The sequence below is a fragment of the Papaver somniferum genome, chromosome 9 (genome assembly GCF_003573695.1).
Source record: "Papaver somniferum cultivar HN1 chromosome 9, ASM357369v1, whole genome shotgun sequence".
Taxonomy (NCBI): Eukaryota; Viridiplantae; Streptophyta; class Magnoliopsida; order Ranunculales; family Papaveraceae; genus Papaver; species Papaver somniferum.
Window position 1 is genome coordinate 131745531 of NC_039366.1, and position 18431 is coordinate 131763961.

Here is an 18431-nt window from a genome sequence, read left to right on the forward strand (position 1 = left end):
ATGAATATTAAAATATTTCTTAATTCAACTTCTATAAAGTTTAAAATATTTATACAGAGTTTTGTTAGTTGATATCTTCAATGAAATAAAAGAAGCTCAAGTATTAGATGATATCCACAGAGTAAAAGATATGTGCTGGATCAAGTATTAGTCATGGTATCTTTATATGGAAGATCTTGATGGGTTCATATGCACCAAGCTCTCTTGAACCCAGATAATTTTTAGAAAACTCGACATTTTAGTCATGGAAATCACACATGTACATATGAAGTTATGAACCACATCTTCTAGCAAAAATTAGACTTGTAACTTTCTGGAATACCAAAACTTCTTCATCTGCATCAATTATTAAATGTATGGAATGGCAATTTATGTAGTCCCGACATATATAGGTATAATGACGCATCCCACAAAAAGATATTTTGCATCACTATATTGCTCCCAAAACTTCTTTCTTCATTGCTTAAAATCAATCTCCTGAAATCATAAAATGAAAGATTATAGGTGAGCTTCAATAAGCCAGTTCCGTGTTGCTTGTTTTGAGGCTTCCTAAATTTCAGTATTAGCAAGGTGGTTGACTATGTATAAATAATTTAAGATAATAACCATTTTTTGGTATCAACTGCATATAACCATTATTTGACTACGCATGAAGAATTTAAGATAAAAAAATATTCACTTTGTAAGAACGCGTGATTGGGGAATAATTAAACTAATTGGGGATATGAATTACTATCCCCATCCATTAGTTTGTGCTAATGGGTGATTTTTGGAGGCGGAAATACTAAAATACCCTTTGGTTAATCAAAAAAATTATGAAAAGAGTATGATACCCTTCCCACAAAATAAAATCTTAAAACTTAAAATCAAAATACAAAAATCAGTATCCCCCAATTTAGTTCTGGCACACTTCTTAGGTTAGGGTTTTGAAAAAAAAAAATTATTCATTGTTCTTCATCGTTTTTGATTTGTTCGATTCAAAAGTTTCTTCGTAGATTATCCTACCTGAATCAATAACCATGCCTCCACGAAAGAAATACAATCCCCAATCAAAGTCAAAATCGATTGCTCAACAAAAACAAAAACAAAGGCTTGCTTTGATTTCTCTTGAGCAAGAAGAAGAAGAAGAGGCTTCGGACAATCAACTTCTCGTAAACATGGCTTCTGTGAGAAGTTACGTGATCCTGAACTGTTCTATAAGTGTTTTAATTGTTAAAAATAGTGAGTTTAGGTTAGAATCACGAACCCTAACGCAAATAGTTCAGATACAGAGAGTGCCGACATTGAAATTAGTTTGAATACCATGCCGGTAACTGTTTCTGGCATTGGAATTAATATGAAGACCATGTCGTTATCAGTTTCGTCATTGAATTTAAAATGAATACAACGCCGACAAAATACCTAAAATCACCTGAAACTGAATGTTTAATCTCGACAATGATATTAGGTTGACTTTTACGCCGGCACTAGCTTACGGCATTGTTTTTAATTTTACTTCTACGCCGACAGTGCTCTTTTGGTATACAGGAAAAACCTTGGAATTACCTAGGATTGTCGGCATTTTTTCTTCAATGCCGGCATTTTGTCCCGGCATGGTCGTGTTTTAGATAGACAATGCCGACATTGTTTCCCGGCATGGCCGTGTTATCGATAGACAATGTCGGCCTCTGTTTTGCAATAACCGTTATTCAAGATATATATGCCGGCATCAGCTATGATTGTTTAACTGTCCTTTAGTTATTTCATATGTCTTTTGATAGGGCTAAAGCCAAGGAAGCTAAGAAAAGAAAAAGTAAAGAAGCTTGCGTTAAGAAAGAATGAAGAACGATCTTGGCGCTCTCGTATCTCTTCTACCTCGAGGGAAAGATTTCGGTCGCAATAAGCGTTTGGGGGCATCTACAAGAGGGAAACTTTGGGAGATTAAGGACCGCAACAAAATAGCAATACGTGAACGTACTCGAGAATCGGTTGATGACAACAATGAAGAGGAAGATGATGAGGTTGAGACAAGTCAGCCAGAAATCCAAAGCGAAGTTTTAGAGGAAGACGTTGGGCCAAGTCATCAACCGACACAAGGTGAAGGTGAATGAGAACAACCGGTAGCATAAGAACAAGAGAAGAAAGTAGTAGTCAAAGTAAAAGGTTCGCACCTTCCTCACCCTAATGACATGTTACCATACCTTGATGGTGGGAAATATTGGGGTCAACCTTCCGATCTGATACTACTATTTGGCTACAAGGACACGTGAGCTCGTACTATCTATCAAACCTATGTAAGAATCTTTATCTTGTGCATGTGTATTGTTTTATATTTATGTAAATCTCCTAATTGTATTGTCTCATAATTATAGGTGAAAAAGCGGAGGTCTAACAACCACACTCAATATTTCGTTACGCAATCTGTATGGACTAACTCCAATATAATTCCAAGAGAATCAACTAGACAGTCAGACCCAATCAAGGAAATATATCCAAGAGTTAAATCGTTGTTTCTCAATGTAATCAGCAAATCAACGCTAGTGGAAAATGACCTAACTGAGACATAATGAAACGACACAAGTTACAAATCTCGATATTACTGCATGTGGAAAGTGTTATTGACCAAAGTCAAAATGTCGTTGTGCGAGGAATTTTGTTGACTTACACAATGTTACTTAACGCAATGACTCTGACTGAAGTCAAGACATCGTAGTGTCAGGACTTTAATTGACTTATACAACGATATGTGAATAATATAGTTTCTATAATAAGAATATTTTATCGTATGGTCATGATGCACTATTTTAGTATACGGATGGCAGGAGATGAAACATCTTACACCTTATCTCTATTAGCAGAGAGAGAGAGATACCATTGAACTATTCTTATTCTCTCCGCCTCTCTCACTTTGCTTTTCCTCTCTTTTTCGCTCACCATCTTATCAAACCCACTTCTTCCTCTAGATCTTAATTTCAATACATGGTAAATCGAGTTTCCATTTTGATTTTGGTTATTCTCTTTTTTTTCCTCGGTTGTTTTTTTTTTCTTCTGATTTGCCTTTGTATAACTTAAACAAATCTAAGGTTTTAATTAGTTGTGAAGAAGAAGAAGAATATGGGTCACGCTAATGTCTGGAATTCTCATCGTAGTTGGTAAGAATCAGTCACAGACCCCTAATTTCTTACTCTTTTTATGATTTTTTTTTGCTCATTTTTCATCAGAATCTTAGGTATCTTTCATTTGCTGTAATTTGTTTGTATTTGATCTCTGAAATGTTTTTTGTGTTTTTGTTTTGGGTGATTCAGACCTTAGATTTGACAGTTAATGAAGTTAATGAGCCAAGGGTTTTGAGGTGATATTATTCATTTGATTAGCATTTTAGTTGTTTTGAAAATCTGCGCTAGTAGATCTTGCTCAGGTAACTATGATTGAACTCCATTCAGGGTTCTTGGGATGATGGTGTGGTGGTGGTGATGAAACAAAAGAGTAATTTGTTTCAAATGAAAGATCTGAGGTTAGGTTAGTTGAATTTTATTCCGACTATGTTTTATCTTTCTGCGTTCTAGTTTTTACTTGAATTTTGGATTTTTTTCTGTTGATTGTAGATTGGTTCTTACTCTAACTGTGTATTAGTTTTCTCTTCTGCAGTATGGCCCCCTTCGTTAAGGGAATCGAGATGTTGAAACAAAAGACAAATTTAGTTAACAAGAGGCCAACAGAACTGCACATAAGTGTTAGACAAAAAGCCTGAAAGAAAAGGGGTAAAAATTCTTATCTTATTCTCCACTTCAGAAATGGTGAGGCTGATTTGTTGGTTGGAATCATTTGTATATTATGCTGCACTACAATATTTGTGCACTAAAACATCCTAATTTTTTTAATATAATGTCTAGGATAAGTTGTAGACATCAATAATGTTTCTTGTTTAATTTTGTATTGGTTTCAGGGTTTTGTAATTCGGTTGATTTTTGGTTTCAATTTGGACCTAGTTATTTGGTTTTAGATCTTTGTGGCTACTTTCTGTTTAGATATCGTTGGATGTCTGTTTTGGGGTATGAAATTAAATTATGCCTTCAGTTGTCTTAATGATTGTGCTTTGGAACCGTGTATCGATACTGATTCAGTTTTATATACTTTGTTATTCTTTCGGGTAACCAATCTTAAGCCGAATACTGGTAGGCTCGAAAACCTACAATAATAATACTGCAAGTGCACAGTGTCTAACTAGTAGAACAATAGCAAGTACAGGTCGTTCCCTCGAGGAGTGTGAAATGCTCAACCAACTAATATCAAAAGTAATACATCGACAAGATGATGTTTTAACGATTTTTCAGGAGTTTGGAACAAAATGATATAATATAAAAATGGGTTATAATATTAAAATTTAAGATAATAACCATTTTTTGGTATCAACTGCATATAACCATTATTTGACTATGCATGAAGAATTTAAGATAAAAAAATACTCACTTTGTAAGAACGCGTGATTGGGGAATAGTTAAACTAATTGGGGGATATGAATTACTATCCCCATCCATTAGTTTGTGCTAATGGGTGATTTTTGGAGGCGGAAATACTAAAATACCCTTTGGTTAATCAAAAAAATTATGAAAAGAGTATGATACCCTTCCCACAAAATAAAATCTTAAAACTTAAAATCAAAATACAAAAATCAGTATCCCCCATTTAGTTCTGGCACACTTCTTAGGTTAGGGTTTTGAAAAAAAAATTATTCATTGTTCTTCATCGTTTTTGATTTGTTCGATTCAAAAGTTTCTTCGTCGATTATCCTACCTGAATCAATAACCATGCCTCCACGAAAGAAATAAAATCCCCAATCAAAGTCAAAATCGATTGCTCAACAAAAACAAAAACAAAGGCTTGCTTTGATTTCTCTTGAGCAAGAAGAAGAAGAAGAGGCTTCGGACAATCAACTTCTCGTAAACATGGCTTCTGTGAGAAGTTACGTGATCCTGAACTGTTCTATAAGTTTTTTAATTGTTAAAAGTAGTGAGTTTAGGTTAGAATCACGAACCCTAAAGCAAACAGTTCAGATACAGAGAGTGCCGACATTGAAATTAGTTTGAATACCATGCCGGTAACTGTTTCCGGCATTGGAATTAATATGAAGACCATGTCGTTATCAGTTTCGTCATTGAATTTAAAATGAATACAAAGCCGACAAAATACCTAAAATCACCTGAAACTGAATGTTTAATCTCGACAATGATATTAGGTTGACTTTTACGCCGGCACTAGCTTACGGCATTGTTTTTAATTTTACTTCTATGCCGACAGTGCTCTTTTGGTATACAGGAAAAACCTTGGAATTACCTAGGATTGTCGGCATTTTTTCTTCAATGCCGGAATTTTATCCCGGCATGGTCGTGTTTTAGATAGACAATGCCGACATTGTTTCCCGGCATGGCCGTGTTATCGATAGACAATGCCGGCCTCTGTTTTGCAATAACTGTTATTCAAGATATCTATGCCGGCATCAGCTATGATTGTTTAACTGTCCTTTATTTATTTCGTATGTCTTTTGATAGGGCTAAAGCCAAGGAAGCTAAGAAAGGAAAAAGTAAAGAAGCTTGCGTTAAGAAAGAATGAAGAACGATCTTGGAACTCTCGTATCTCTTCTACCTCGAGGGAAAGATTTCGGTCGCAATAAGCGTTTGGGGGCATCTACAAGAGGGAAACTTTGGGAGACTAAGGACCGCAACAAAATAGCAATACGTGAACGTACTGGAGAATCGGTTGATGACAATGATGAAGAGGAAGATGATGAGGTTGAGACAAGTCAGCCAGAAATCCAAAGCGAAGTTTTAGAGAAAGACGTTGGGCCAAGCCATCAACCGACACAAGGTGAAGGTGAATGAGAACAACCGGTAGCATAAGAACAAGAGAAGAAAGTAGTAGTCAAAGTAAAAGGTTCGCACCTTCCTCACCCTAATGACATGTTACCAGACCTTGATGGTGGGAAATATTGGGGTCAACCTTCCGATCTGATACTACTATTTGGCTACAAGGACACGTGAGCTCGTACTATCTATCAAACCTATGTAAGAATTTTTATCTTGTGCATGTGTATTGTTTTATATTTATGTAAATCTCCTAATTGTATTGTCTCATAATTATAGGTGAAAAAGCGGAGGTCTAACAACCACACTCAATATTTCGTTAGGCAATCTGTATGGACTAACTCCAATATAATTCCAAGAGAATCAACTAGACAGTCAGACCCAATCAAGGAAATATATCCAAGAGTTAAATCGTTGTTTCTCAATGTAATCAGCAAATCAACACTAGTGGAAAATGACCTAACTGAGACTTAATGAAACGACACAAGTTAAAAATCGCGATATTACTGCATGTGGAAAGTGTTATTGACCAAAGTCAAAATGTCGTTGTGCGAGGACTTTTGTTGACTTACACAATGTTACTTCACGCAATGACTCTGACTGAAGTCAAGACATCGTAGTGTCAGGACTTTAATTGACTTATACAACGATATGTGAATAATATAGTTTCTATAATAAGAATATTTTATCGTATGGTCATGATGCACTCTTTTAATATACGGATGGCAGGAGATGAAACATCTTACACCTTATCTCTATTAGCAGAGAGAGAGATACCATTGAACTATTCTTATTCTCTCCGCCTCTCTCACTTTGCTTTTCCTCTCTTTTTCGCTCACCATCTTATCAAACCCACTTCTTCCTATAGATCTTAATTTCAATACATGGTAAATCGAGTTTCCATTTTGATTTTGGTTATTCTCTTTTTTTTTCCTCGGCTGTTTTTCTCTTCTTCTGATTTGCCTCTGTATAACTTAAACAAATCTAAGGTTTTAATTAGTTGTGAAGAAGAAGAAGAATATGGGTCACGCTAATGTCTGGAATTCTCATCGTAGTTGGTAAGAATCAGTCACAGACCCCTAATTTCTTACTCTTTTTATGATTTTTTTTTGCTCATTTTTCATCAGAATCTTAGGTATCTTTCATTTGCTGTAATTTGTTTGTATTTGATCTCTGAAATGTTTTTTGTGTTTTTGTTTTGGGTGATTCAGACCTTAGATTTGACAGTTAATGAAGTTAATGAGCCAAGGGTTTTGAGGTGATATTATTCATTTGATTAGCATTTTAGTTGTTTTGAAAATCTGCGCTAGTAGATCTTGCTCAGGTAACTATGATTGAACTCCATTCAGGGTTCTTGGGATGATGGTGTGGTGGTGGTGATGAAACAAAAGAGTAATTTGTTTCAAATGAAAGATCTGAGGTTAGGTTAGTTGAATTTTATTCCGACTATGTTTTATCTTTCTGCGTTCTAGTTTTTACTTGAATTTTGGATTTTTTTCTGTTGATTGTAGATTGGTTCTTACTCTAACTGTGTATTAGTTTTCTCTTCTGCAGTATGGCCCCCTTCGTTAAGGGAATCGAGATGTTGAAACAAAAGACAAATTTAGTTAACAAGAGGCCAACAGAACTGCACATAAGTGTTAGACAAAAAGCCTGAAAGAAAAGGGGTAAAAATTCTTATCTTATTCTCCACTTCAGAAATGGTATGGCTGATTTGTTGGTTGGAATCATTTGTATATTATGCTTCACTACAATATTTGTGCACTAAAACATCCTAATTTTTTTAATATAATGTCTAGGATAAGTTGTAGACATCAATAATGTTTCTTGTTTAATTTTGTATTGGTTTCAGGGTTTTGTAATTCGGTTGATTTTTGGTTTCAATTTGGACCTAGATATTTGGTTTTAGATCTTTGTGGCTACTTTCTGTTTAGATATCGTTGGATGTCTGTTTTGGGGTATGAAATTAAATTATGCCTTCAGCTGTCTTAATGATTGTGCTTTGGAACCGTGTATCGATACTGATTCAGTTTTATATACTTTGTTATTCTTTCGTGTAACCAATCTTAAGACGAATACTGGTAGGCTCGAAAACCTACAATAATAATACTGCAAGTGCACAACGTCTAACTAGTAGAACAATAGCAAGTACAAGTCGTTCCCTCGAGGAGTGTGAAATGCTCAACCAACTAATATCAAAAGTAACTCATCGACAAGATGATGTTTTAATGATTTTGGAACAAAACGATATAATATAAAAATGGGTTATTAAGGTTTTCGGTTTCCACTAATTTTTTATGCAAACTCTATTAATCTTTAAAAATATATTCCATGCGTTATCAGATATTGTTTCTCCGCTATAGTATTCTTTGATTCATGGGTAGTGATTCTAAAGCATTACCTATCAATCCTTGCATACCACGTCTAGGGATTTAACCGAAGCACGAAATATCAATTCAAAAGCATAAATAATCAAGAAAATCACATAAACGATTAAACACCAAGCTATATGAAGAAAAACTATTAATCAATCAAATCAATATTTAGCATATAAATAAAGAGTTCACACAATTAAATTGGTTTCTTCCTAAACCTTAACATGGCTCTAGATAGACATGGCTTTCTCAAAAGCCATAAACATATTCAAATCAAACTAGCTAAGCAAAAATGGATCCGAAGAAGAAGAAACTCCAAACCCTAGTATTCTCTGTTCACGGCCGTAGCCGCACGCCTCCCTCAAAATGAAAAACTCCAGCCGGCCTCTCCTGTTTCTCTTCCAGCTCTGTGGCCGGGCGCCCCCTAGTATATTTTGAAACAACACATAAATATAGCTCACAAATGAATTCACGTTTTTCTTCTTCGTCGCCACATCACCTCCCAATAGAAGTCTGCCACATGTCATGAAAATATAAATTCACCCAATGATGTTGTGCTGCGTGTCATAATATGATGAGACATTGTAAAGTATCACCGAATCTCCACTTTCGATTGTATATGAATTTCATTTAGAAAGCATGATATTTTCTTGCATGTGTTGGGTCCCACCTTAACTATATTTGCAAAATGACGTCAGTTGGCTTCAAATATTCCTTCAGATTCTTGATATAAATATAGCAAGAGAACTTATGTAAGGACAAGATACATTAATATTTCTTTTTTCTTCATTTGCACGTCGTCATGGAGGTGATATTCTTCCATTCTTATGTTAACAATAATAAAGTCACTCTTGACCAATCTTAGGTGGCATTAGTGTGCTGACATCGACTCGCTTCACCATTAAGTCTCACATTTTGATGTTTATTCGCTGGATGATCGAATTCACTTGTACTTTCTGCAAAAGCACTAAAATAGTATCATTAGTCAAAATATTGAGTCCTACCTAATATAAATATGGGTATAAAATGTAGCACTTTCGTGCTTATCAACACCCCCACACTTATATTTTGCTAGTCCTCGAGCAAAACAAAGAATTGACCCGCTACACAGCTGGTCATATGAATATAGAGACCCGCTACATAGCTGGTCATATCATTTTTTTCTTGTTTTTTTTAGACCCGCTACACAGCTGGTCAAATAATAAGATAAGGAGAGAGAGACCCGCTACACAGCTGGTCATAGAAAATACCATACAAAAGACCCGCTACACAGCTGGTCATGACCCTAAAAACCATAACGATAATAAAAAAAAAATTTTAAGACCCGCTACACAGCTGATCATTTTTTTTAGACCCGCTACACAGCTGGTCATAATTGTTTTTTTTTAAATCCTAACCAAAGTGCCACTCCCCCACACTTAAATATTACATTGTCCTCAATGTAATTGAGTCATCCAACGTAGAAATCAAGGTGGGAAATTATAAATTGCAAAAAAAAAAATAAACAAATAAAAATAAAAGATAGAGAAAAGGGAACAAATCTGATGGGTTGACTCCCACGAAGCGAAATGTATTGTTTCCCTGCTTTCAATAGCACATAATCTCAAACAAAATGAGGTTGATATCCCAAAGTAAGCTGCCAATCATATATATAGAGTCTGAAAAGTTGGGGATCAACCCAACCAATCCGGTCAGCTGAAAATATGCACCTGCCAAAAATGAGAGTATTCAGATACACAAAACTTCATCATCCACCAATTTTAATTTCAACCGTTAATCTTCAACGGTTGATATTCAAAATAGTAGATAATAATCTTATATGTCTCGGAATGCTCTTATTTTTGGTAGAAATGTAGAGCTATATAAGAGGAACATGTCATCGAAAAATTAGCTTCAAATACATTGTCGCTTGGATTTTATAAAAAAATTTGCCAAACCATGTCATGATTATGTCAATATAACCTTGTCATTGGATCAAGAATACCCCATAACCAAATTTTTGGTCACTAGAAATTCAAATAAAGCCCTCAATAGGATTGTGAAGCCCCTATAATAAGTTTCATTTTTTCACCCAAAAAAAACCTGGCCAAATTGGGGTATACCCAGATTAATTGGGGTATACCTAATGAGATAAAACCTAGGTCATTTCGAAGTAAAATATAACATCCCTTAACTATGTATTTTTTAAATAGCTAATATACTCTTGTTTAATTAACACTAAAAAATATGATTAGCTTAATTAAATGAGTTTAGATTGATTAATTGAGTAGATTAAAACTTCTCAAATTATGAATTTGAGTTATGAAATTTTGTTTTTGATTGAATTTATTTGGGAAGATTTTTGATGAAAAAAACGTTGTTTTGTGAAAATTTTTTGCAACAGAAATGAAAGCACACTACCCAAACACGTAAAAAGGGGATTGCAAAGTTGTTGTATGAAATCATACTCAAAATAAGATCAGAAATCAACACTTTCAGTTTTCAAAGTATGAAAAGTTGGCAAGGTCGACGAATGAAGACCATGCCGACTAACTTTGGACGGCAAGGTTCTTTCAAAATAACAATGTGTAGATGGGGAAAACGATTTGCTGGGTTTTAAGGAATTGAGGAGACGACCGTACGGAGGAGACTCCTCGAACCGAGCGAAATGTTAAACCTCACACAGATGCACTGCTGCAAAGGGGGTGCTTTAGATTCGAGAGATCAATTTGTAGTACTCCGTCCTAAATCAAGACAATGACCGTTCCAGAGTAAATTCGATCACAAGAGAGGATGGGTTGATCTGTAGGAGGGAAGCTGAGAAATGCGTGGAATCAATGGTAATCAAAGATTATGGGTGTGTGAATTCTGAATATGATAAGCTCTGAATGATTGAAATTGCTCAATTGAGAGTAGTTGCTCAATTGATGAGTTGATGATCTCGTGTTGTCGAGAGACGTGAGATTGATGATACCTATGATGCTGATGATTCAATCATGATTCAGAGACTTATTTATATTGCTGGAATTTTAGACACCATGATTCCATGAAGTGTGACAGTTGATGGAATCAAGGAGTGGGGAAGTGGAGATCGTGTTTGAAACCAGTTGCTCAACGTGTGGAGACTTGGTCGATTTTCCACCCACTACCTCGTGAATTCCTTCAACTGATTGCACGACTTGCTCACATTCCATCATGTGTTTGAACACACATGCCGTAGACCGCCAGACCAAAACCCTAAGTGATATCCCCCCAAGTGACACGATTGACGTCTCGTGGTTTGTTAGTGAATTGATGACTTCGTGGTTTGATGGGACGATGAGTCCATGTAGTTATTAAGTTGAACATGATGTTCTGAAACTCATGAATTGAACATGTCATGAGACGGAGGTATAGTTCTTACGATGAAGTGAGAAAGTATTGCTCATTCGATGGATCGTTGAATATTGATTGTTGAACCAATATTCCTTGGTTTGAGCAAATATTTATCATCTGAGCAAGTGTTGCTCATGTGATGAATTGTTGAATATTTGATCGTCTGAGCATGTGTTGCTCATCTGATGGCTTATTGGCAGCGTACCAAAAATATTAATTAGAACACTGGTGTAGAACCGAACATAATTAATAAAATTAATGACCATGAGGCCGTCGTAAAATTATTAAGGTTGGAATCTGGAATGATGATCCTTGGATTCAGAAACCCTAATTTGATCAATTGATGATCAATTCATGGTTCGTCAGAAGTTTAACCATGGGACGAAGGAGGGAGCGACTACATGGGACCGTGGATCAACCATGTAGTTTCCATATGCTCACGTGAGAAAATACGAAGAACTCCTGAAGAGTTGACGATTTGTTGGCGGAAGAATGATTAAATGCTGGCTTAATCATTTATTCAAAATACTCATCTGAGCCTTAGGTGAGAAAACCTAATTAATTATGACGAGGCGAGGGACCGACCATTGAGTCAGGAAACCGGCCCTGGGTTGTCACGTGACCTCCTGACGATCACTTCATGAAAATCCAAAGTGTTTGGAAGAGTTTTGGACATAATACGAGCAATTGTGCAAATTAGGTTAAAACGGTGAAAATTGATGGGATCGGCTTCCGTGAGCAAAAGAGCCAATCTTGGTCGGTCAAGATAGCATGCTCGTGTCCCCAAGGCGTCCGCATCTCAGTCCTGAGAGTTTTGATATTTTCTGGCGTGCAATTGAGCATCCATTCGAGAAAATATGCCAAAATTAGGGTTTCGACGAAACTGAGGAAAACACCATGAGATGTTGAAAAATAATTATAAAATAAGGAATGAGGAGGTGTGGGACCGCCGTGGTCAAGGCATGGTCGGCCGGCCGTGACCACGGTCCCGTGGTGCCTTTTCCTTAATTTTACAATATTTTGATGATTTTATGAAAAATTCATGAATTTTGAGAAATTTGATGAATTTAGGGAGTTTCCATGAATTGAAGGAGTTTTCAAGAGTTCATGGAAGCAAAATATTAAAATAATAAAAACATGGGCGTGTGGGACCATGGAGGCATGGCCGGCCGGCTATGGACCGATCCCACAAGTTTTCATAATTTTTTTAATATTTTTTAGGTATTTTTGATGATTTGAGGGAATTTTTCCTAATTTGAGAGAAATACCATAAAATCAAGGAATTTGATGAATTAAAGGAAAAATAGGATAAATAATATTAAAATAATAAAGCAAAGGGCATGTGGACCGGCTAGGGCATGGCCGGCCGGCTAGTTGCCCGGTCCCACAAGTTTTTCATAATTTTATTTTATTTATTATTATATGATGATTTGTGCAAAAATACCATGAAATCAAGGAGTTTTTTCATGAAATTAGAGAAATAATAATAATAATAATAATAATAATAATAAAATAATAAGGAACCGTGGGGTGTGGGGCCGGTTGGGACCAAGGCATGGCCGGTTGGCCAATGGTCACGCCCCACACTCCTTTCCTTAATTTTATATTATTTTTTATGAATTTATGGAAGTAGCATGAAACCGAGGAATTTCCTCGAGACGAAGGAGATTTGATAAAATGAGAGAATTTTCATTAAATCATGGAAAATAATAAAAATGCATTAAAAATATAAAACTGGCGTGGGATTGACCACGACACGGTCGGTCGGTTGTGTGTCCGTGCTCCCAGCACCCTGGTCAATATTTTTAATTATTTATTATTTTCTTCTGTATTTTGCATATGTTCATCGTTTCGTTGTATTTTTGAAATACTCGTTCGTGCGGTGACTGTTAGTGTATCGTCGTTGAATACACCTTCACCATTTGAATCAAGGCTTACTTAGAGGTAGCTCAGACGCCCGGTTGTTGATTATTTATTACTAATTGTGGAATTCGGTTGAGAATAATTCACAAAACTAAGCAATAAGATGTTTATTATTAATTCATAATATTAGTTGAGGATTCGACTACCAATTCAGAATAATAAAGTGAGCATTATCATTCCATGGGATCGTAGATTCGACCATATAATCGGAGTAATTAAGATTTATCTATTACCATTTATGAGACCAGTTGTGGATTCGATCATGAAATCGGAGTAATGAGCTAATATAGTTATCGCTATTCTATGAGATCAAGCTGTGAATTCGATCATAGAATCAAAACAATTGTTTATTGCCATTCCATGGGACCAGTCGTGGATTCGACCATGGAATAGGAGCAATTGTTATTGCCATTCCATGGGACCAGTCGTGGATTCGACTATGGAATAGGAGCAATAATAGATTATTCTGGGAATTCAGTAGTGAATGTCACGGCAGAATTAATCTTAATTAGGAATAATTAACTTTGTGGCTCTATACTAGCAGAGCAAGCTTTCTAGGAGCATTAATTATCCCGATATGAGCTTGTCGGTAAGTCATATCCTTTATATAGTCAGGGTAAACTTGTTGTTTGTTCCTGAAGACGTTATCGCTCTATACTAGCAGAGCAAGTAGTCTAGGAGCCGTCCATCTCGTGATACTATATAGAAATAATCACTGAAAGTATTCAGTATTCATGAGATATGCCGTTGTCCAGTCGTGAGACTACATATCTACATGTACTCTGAGAGAAAGTACTCTCCGTTGAGAATTCGATGAGAGACCCGTGTCTCGATACTCACGTCTGATTGCTGAATCAGAGCTTCGTATAATTATGAGTTTACGATTTTAGCCTTTGTCTAAAATCCACCATCTACATTAAGTCCCCTGATTACTGAGGAAAGTTGTGTTCCTCAGTCAGCATTAATTGCTAATTTTTCGGCCATAAATAATAATACCAGTAATTGAACTTAGTCGTAAGTTGAGACGTTACCGGTTTTAGAGAGCATGAGAAAACCACGACTTGATGAAGGCTTCAATGTCATGATTCGAGCGTCGTTTGATGAGCATAAATTGATGTTGAACCGCTGGTTTGGACGGCGAGTCCGTGGCCGGTTAGGATTTGCGGGTCGGGCCCAATAAGGAAATCCTTAGAAAATTAGGTTTTGGAAATAAAATTGATATAAAAGGGATTAATACTTTTTTTTTAACTCCACGACCAGTGCTTCCATCACCCCTCCACCACCTTCACGTCAACAGGAGAAGGAGAAGTTATCCGCCGATCAGCGCCGCCGCCGCCGACCAAATTCCGGCCGACCAGGTGCGTTTTTTTTTTACTGGTGTCCATGAGTATCATGGGTTGTTCATGCTTTGATCATGATGAAGTTATATACATGTGTGTATATTAGTGTGAGTTTTATGAAAAAACCTCGTTTTTTTGAAAACGTATGTTCGTTCAATATAATCCCTGATTTAGGAGAGATTTTTTTTTATATGAACCTAGGTCCAGTGATAAAAATTAGTTTATGAGCTTTCATGTGTACCAAGGGTTTATCATAAAAGAAGTGAATTTTCATGAAATCGGAATAATCCTTCGTTTTAAAGACAAATAACGATGACACGAAGGAAAATATGTATGATGAACTTGTGTCCAGTGATAAAATTTTGCTTATGAGATTTCATGTAAATACTATCATATGTATGAGATGTGAGCTTTCACAATATTCTTTGAAATAAACCTTCGTTTTAAAGACAAATAATGACGATACGAAGGAAAAATAATTTTTTTTATATATATATATATGCAGTCGTGACATATATTGTGCAAAATATGATGATATATTTTATTTGCATTCGTTAGATAAAATCCTTGAGAATTTATGTATGCAAGTTGCATTAATTGTTGTTTTTTTGAAAAATCAAAACGTGGGTTTTGAGGATTCCTCAAAGATAGACAATATATTTATGATAGAATATTGTATTGTTATGAACTTCATAGGTCAGTTGTGTGAATGTTCACATTATGAAAATTGTGTCCGTGATTTCATGAAAAATCAGTTTCGGAAACTAAATAAGGTTTCGTTCGTTTTTTGCAGTTTTCGAAGAGACGAACGATTTTGAGGTGTTAACTCTAGCATTACTATCACTATTGTTAGTGGAAGCATAAAAGGTAAGAGTTAAGAGTTACCATTTTTGCTGATGTTGGTTTGTTTACATAGTAGTAATATTTGATCTTCCGGTTCCAGAAAATGTCGACCAACAATAACAACAATTACGATTACTGGTATTCCTCTTCTTCCTCTGGCTCTTCTGATGAGGATTCTGACGCTCCTGTAGCAAAATCAAAGGCTAGGGTTACCCAGGAAGGGGGGAAGCCTAATGTTCCCTTGGGTGAGTGAAGAGTCTCTTTTGCTGAACTCGAAAAGAAAAGAGTTGAAGACAAAAAGGAGGATGCCCGTCAACGTGAAAAAGATCGCACCCGGCGTAAGAGACAGAGGGTTGAGGAGAAGCGTCAATTCTTGGATGGGGTGCCTTCTGATTCTGATGCTGATGCTTCTGAAGGAGAGATCACATGGGAACCATCCGAGCGTTACATTAAGCCTGATCGATATGAAAGAGAGCATCAGAGGATGATGAAGAAAATTGAAGCTGAAGCTGCAGCAGAAGATAACTCGGATTCAGATGATGATGTTATCTTCCGTCCACCGGACTTCACCAATGATCCTGACAGTGACTCTGAAGAAGATGATTCCGAGAAGGACAGTGACGATGAAGCTGACAATTCGGATGAGTCCGACGAGTAGTTTTACTTCCATCTTCTTTAGACGTTAGAGCATTCCCTTTTTGGTCTTCATAATGGATATCTTTCTTTTGATTGTTTAAACGAATTTACTTCAATTAGACTTTTCTTCTGAATGATGAACATTTTGTTAACGTTGATTTCTTCTAATCTATGACATGGACCAATGTCCATATATCCAAATTCATCATGACTTGTCGATTTTCATGAGAAGTAACATAACACACGACTGAGAATTCATTACGTGTACAAGGCCGCGTGGCCTATCCTTTGACCCGTGATGTTCAGTCCCCAGTGCGTTATTTTCCTCCGCGTCTTCGGTATCGATCTTTGAAGCCTAGGGTTTCAGTGAAACTCGTAACTGAGTTGACTATATGACTATCGCCTAATATATATATATATATATATCTTCAAGACTCCAAATCTATGATCCACGCAAATATTTATTCCATTCCTGAGTCAGTTTCATCGTGCAGAGAAGTTTTGATCCTACCCTCTTGCCGTCATGTCGAGCAATAACATTTCTTCTCAAGATGATCTTTAGTCGAAGCGTGAAATAGCAACGTCTATCTCAGTAAGTTGTACACTTCTTCTTCTCCTTTCTTTTCTCTGCTCAATCAAGATTGTTGATCACAAGAGAATGATTTGTCGTAGGACTGTAAGAAGAATGCTACTCCTCATAATGCAAGGCCTAAGCGGACTGTTAGATCTCCTGCCCGGTATGGATCGGCTCGTGCTGAAGCTGGATCGTCTATAAGTAAACCTATGACTCTTGAGATTGTACTGAGTCCCGGGATTAACACTCTTTCGTTTCATCGTAGGCGGATGTCCGTGTCGTCGTCGATGCTAGACTAAGAAAGAGCGGGAAGTCCGTGACCGTGGTTGAGGTTGAGGAAAGCAGTAACTAGGCATGTGAAGATTCTGCAGGATCCGTGGAGACTGGAGACAGTGTCCATGCTCGTGAATACCCAACCGCTGGACTTTTATTCGAAGCCCCATTGATTAATACCTTCCCAGACAATGAAATGGTCGGCGGATTCGTGATTCCCAAATTTTATGCATCTCTGTACACCAAGATCTGGAAGAAGTATGGTCACATTGCTACCACAGAAGTGTGGAAAGGTTTTCTTCCAACCCTTTTAACCACGGTAGCGGGGCTATTGCCGATCATCGAGGAAATGAATGAGATGCACTTGCGAGACGTCAAAAACCATGAACTGCACCAATGGGATGAAATGATCTCGAATTGTGAGATATTGCGATTCAATGTAAGATGGCTCCGTCTCGTCTTGAGATAATCAAGGTTCATAAGGCGGCAGAGGCTGCTGATGCAATTTTCATGAATGCAACTTTACTGGATGAGGAGAGGATACTGGCTCTGGAGTCAGCAAGGGTTGAGAAAGTGGTGGAAGACTTGAAGGCAAAGACCAAGATTTTTCAGAAGAAGCTTGACGAGGCTTCTTACAGGGACTATTCGTTGCTGGATGGTTTGCATTGAGTGAGCATTTGTGGTTGTTGTTTTTTGAATAAATCTGAATTTCTAGTTAGGTGAAACAATTAATCATGGTGTGAACGAATTTTGCTCATTTATGGAATGTTAACAAGGGAGCATTCGCATGCTCTTTGGAGGAATGAAATTACATTTTGAAAATGCTTGAAATGATGAAGAGGTAGTGTATTTCATGGATCAGGCATAATAAGCTTTGAGCCATTTTCCATTGATGATGTTTCCTTCCTTTCCTCCGTTGATTGCTAAAATTTTGTAGTATCCTCTAGACACTGCTTTGATAACAACATACGACCCTTCCCATTTAGGAGAGAACTTAGGAGCAGACATGTCTTGTTGAATGTGCTTTGCCATCTTTAATACCAAATCGCCTACTTGAAATGTTCGAGGTCTTACCATTTTGTTGTAGGCTCTGGAGATCCTCTGTTTGTAAGCTTCCACATATTTTTCCACCTTGGTTCTCCTTGATTCAAGCATATCTAGATCAGCGATTCTTGATCTGGAGATTTCAGCCTCATCCCATTGTACACCACTGGATGCTGCAATCCTGGCTGAGGGAACTTTGATTTTTGCTGGAAGTATGGCGTCGGCTCCA

The 18431-nt window shown here is 36.8% G+C and overlaps 2 long non-coding RNA genes across 5 annotated transcripts; both read left to right on the forward strand.

Annotated features, from left to right (window-relative positions):
* Window positions 1-3044: 3044 nt before the first annotated feature.
* On the forward strand, window positions 3045-3764 carry LOC113308944. Of its 2 annotated transcripts, XR_003340199.1 has the most exons (4): window positions 3045-3131; window positions 3285-3331; window positions 3423-3498; window positions 3628-3764. It is a non-coding gene; the product is annotated as an uncharacterized LOC113308944 (long non-coding RNA). The 2 variants fall into 2 exon arrangements; XR_003340198.1 differs by having other exon boundaries at window positions 3285-3498.
* Window positions 3765-6645: 2881 nt separating this feature from the next.
* LOC113308154 lies at window positions 6646-7835 on the forward strand. 3 transcript variants are annotated; one of them, XR_003339534.1, is made up of 4 exons: window positions 6646-6898; window positions 7052-7265; window positions 7395-7507; window positions 7693-7835. It is a non-coding gene; the product is annotated as an uncharacterized LOC113308154 (long non-coding RNA). The 3 variants fall into 3 exon arrangements; XR_003339533.1 differs by having other exon boundaries at window positions 7052-7098; window positions 7190-7265; window positions 7395-7835; XR_003339532.1 differs by having other exon boundaries at window positions 7395-7835.
* Window positions 7836-18431: the final 10596 nt, after the last annotated feature.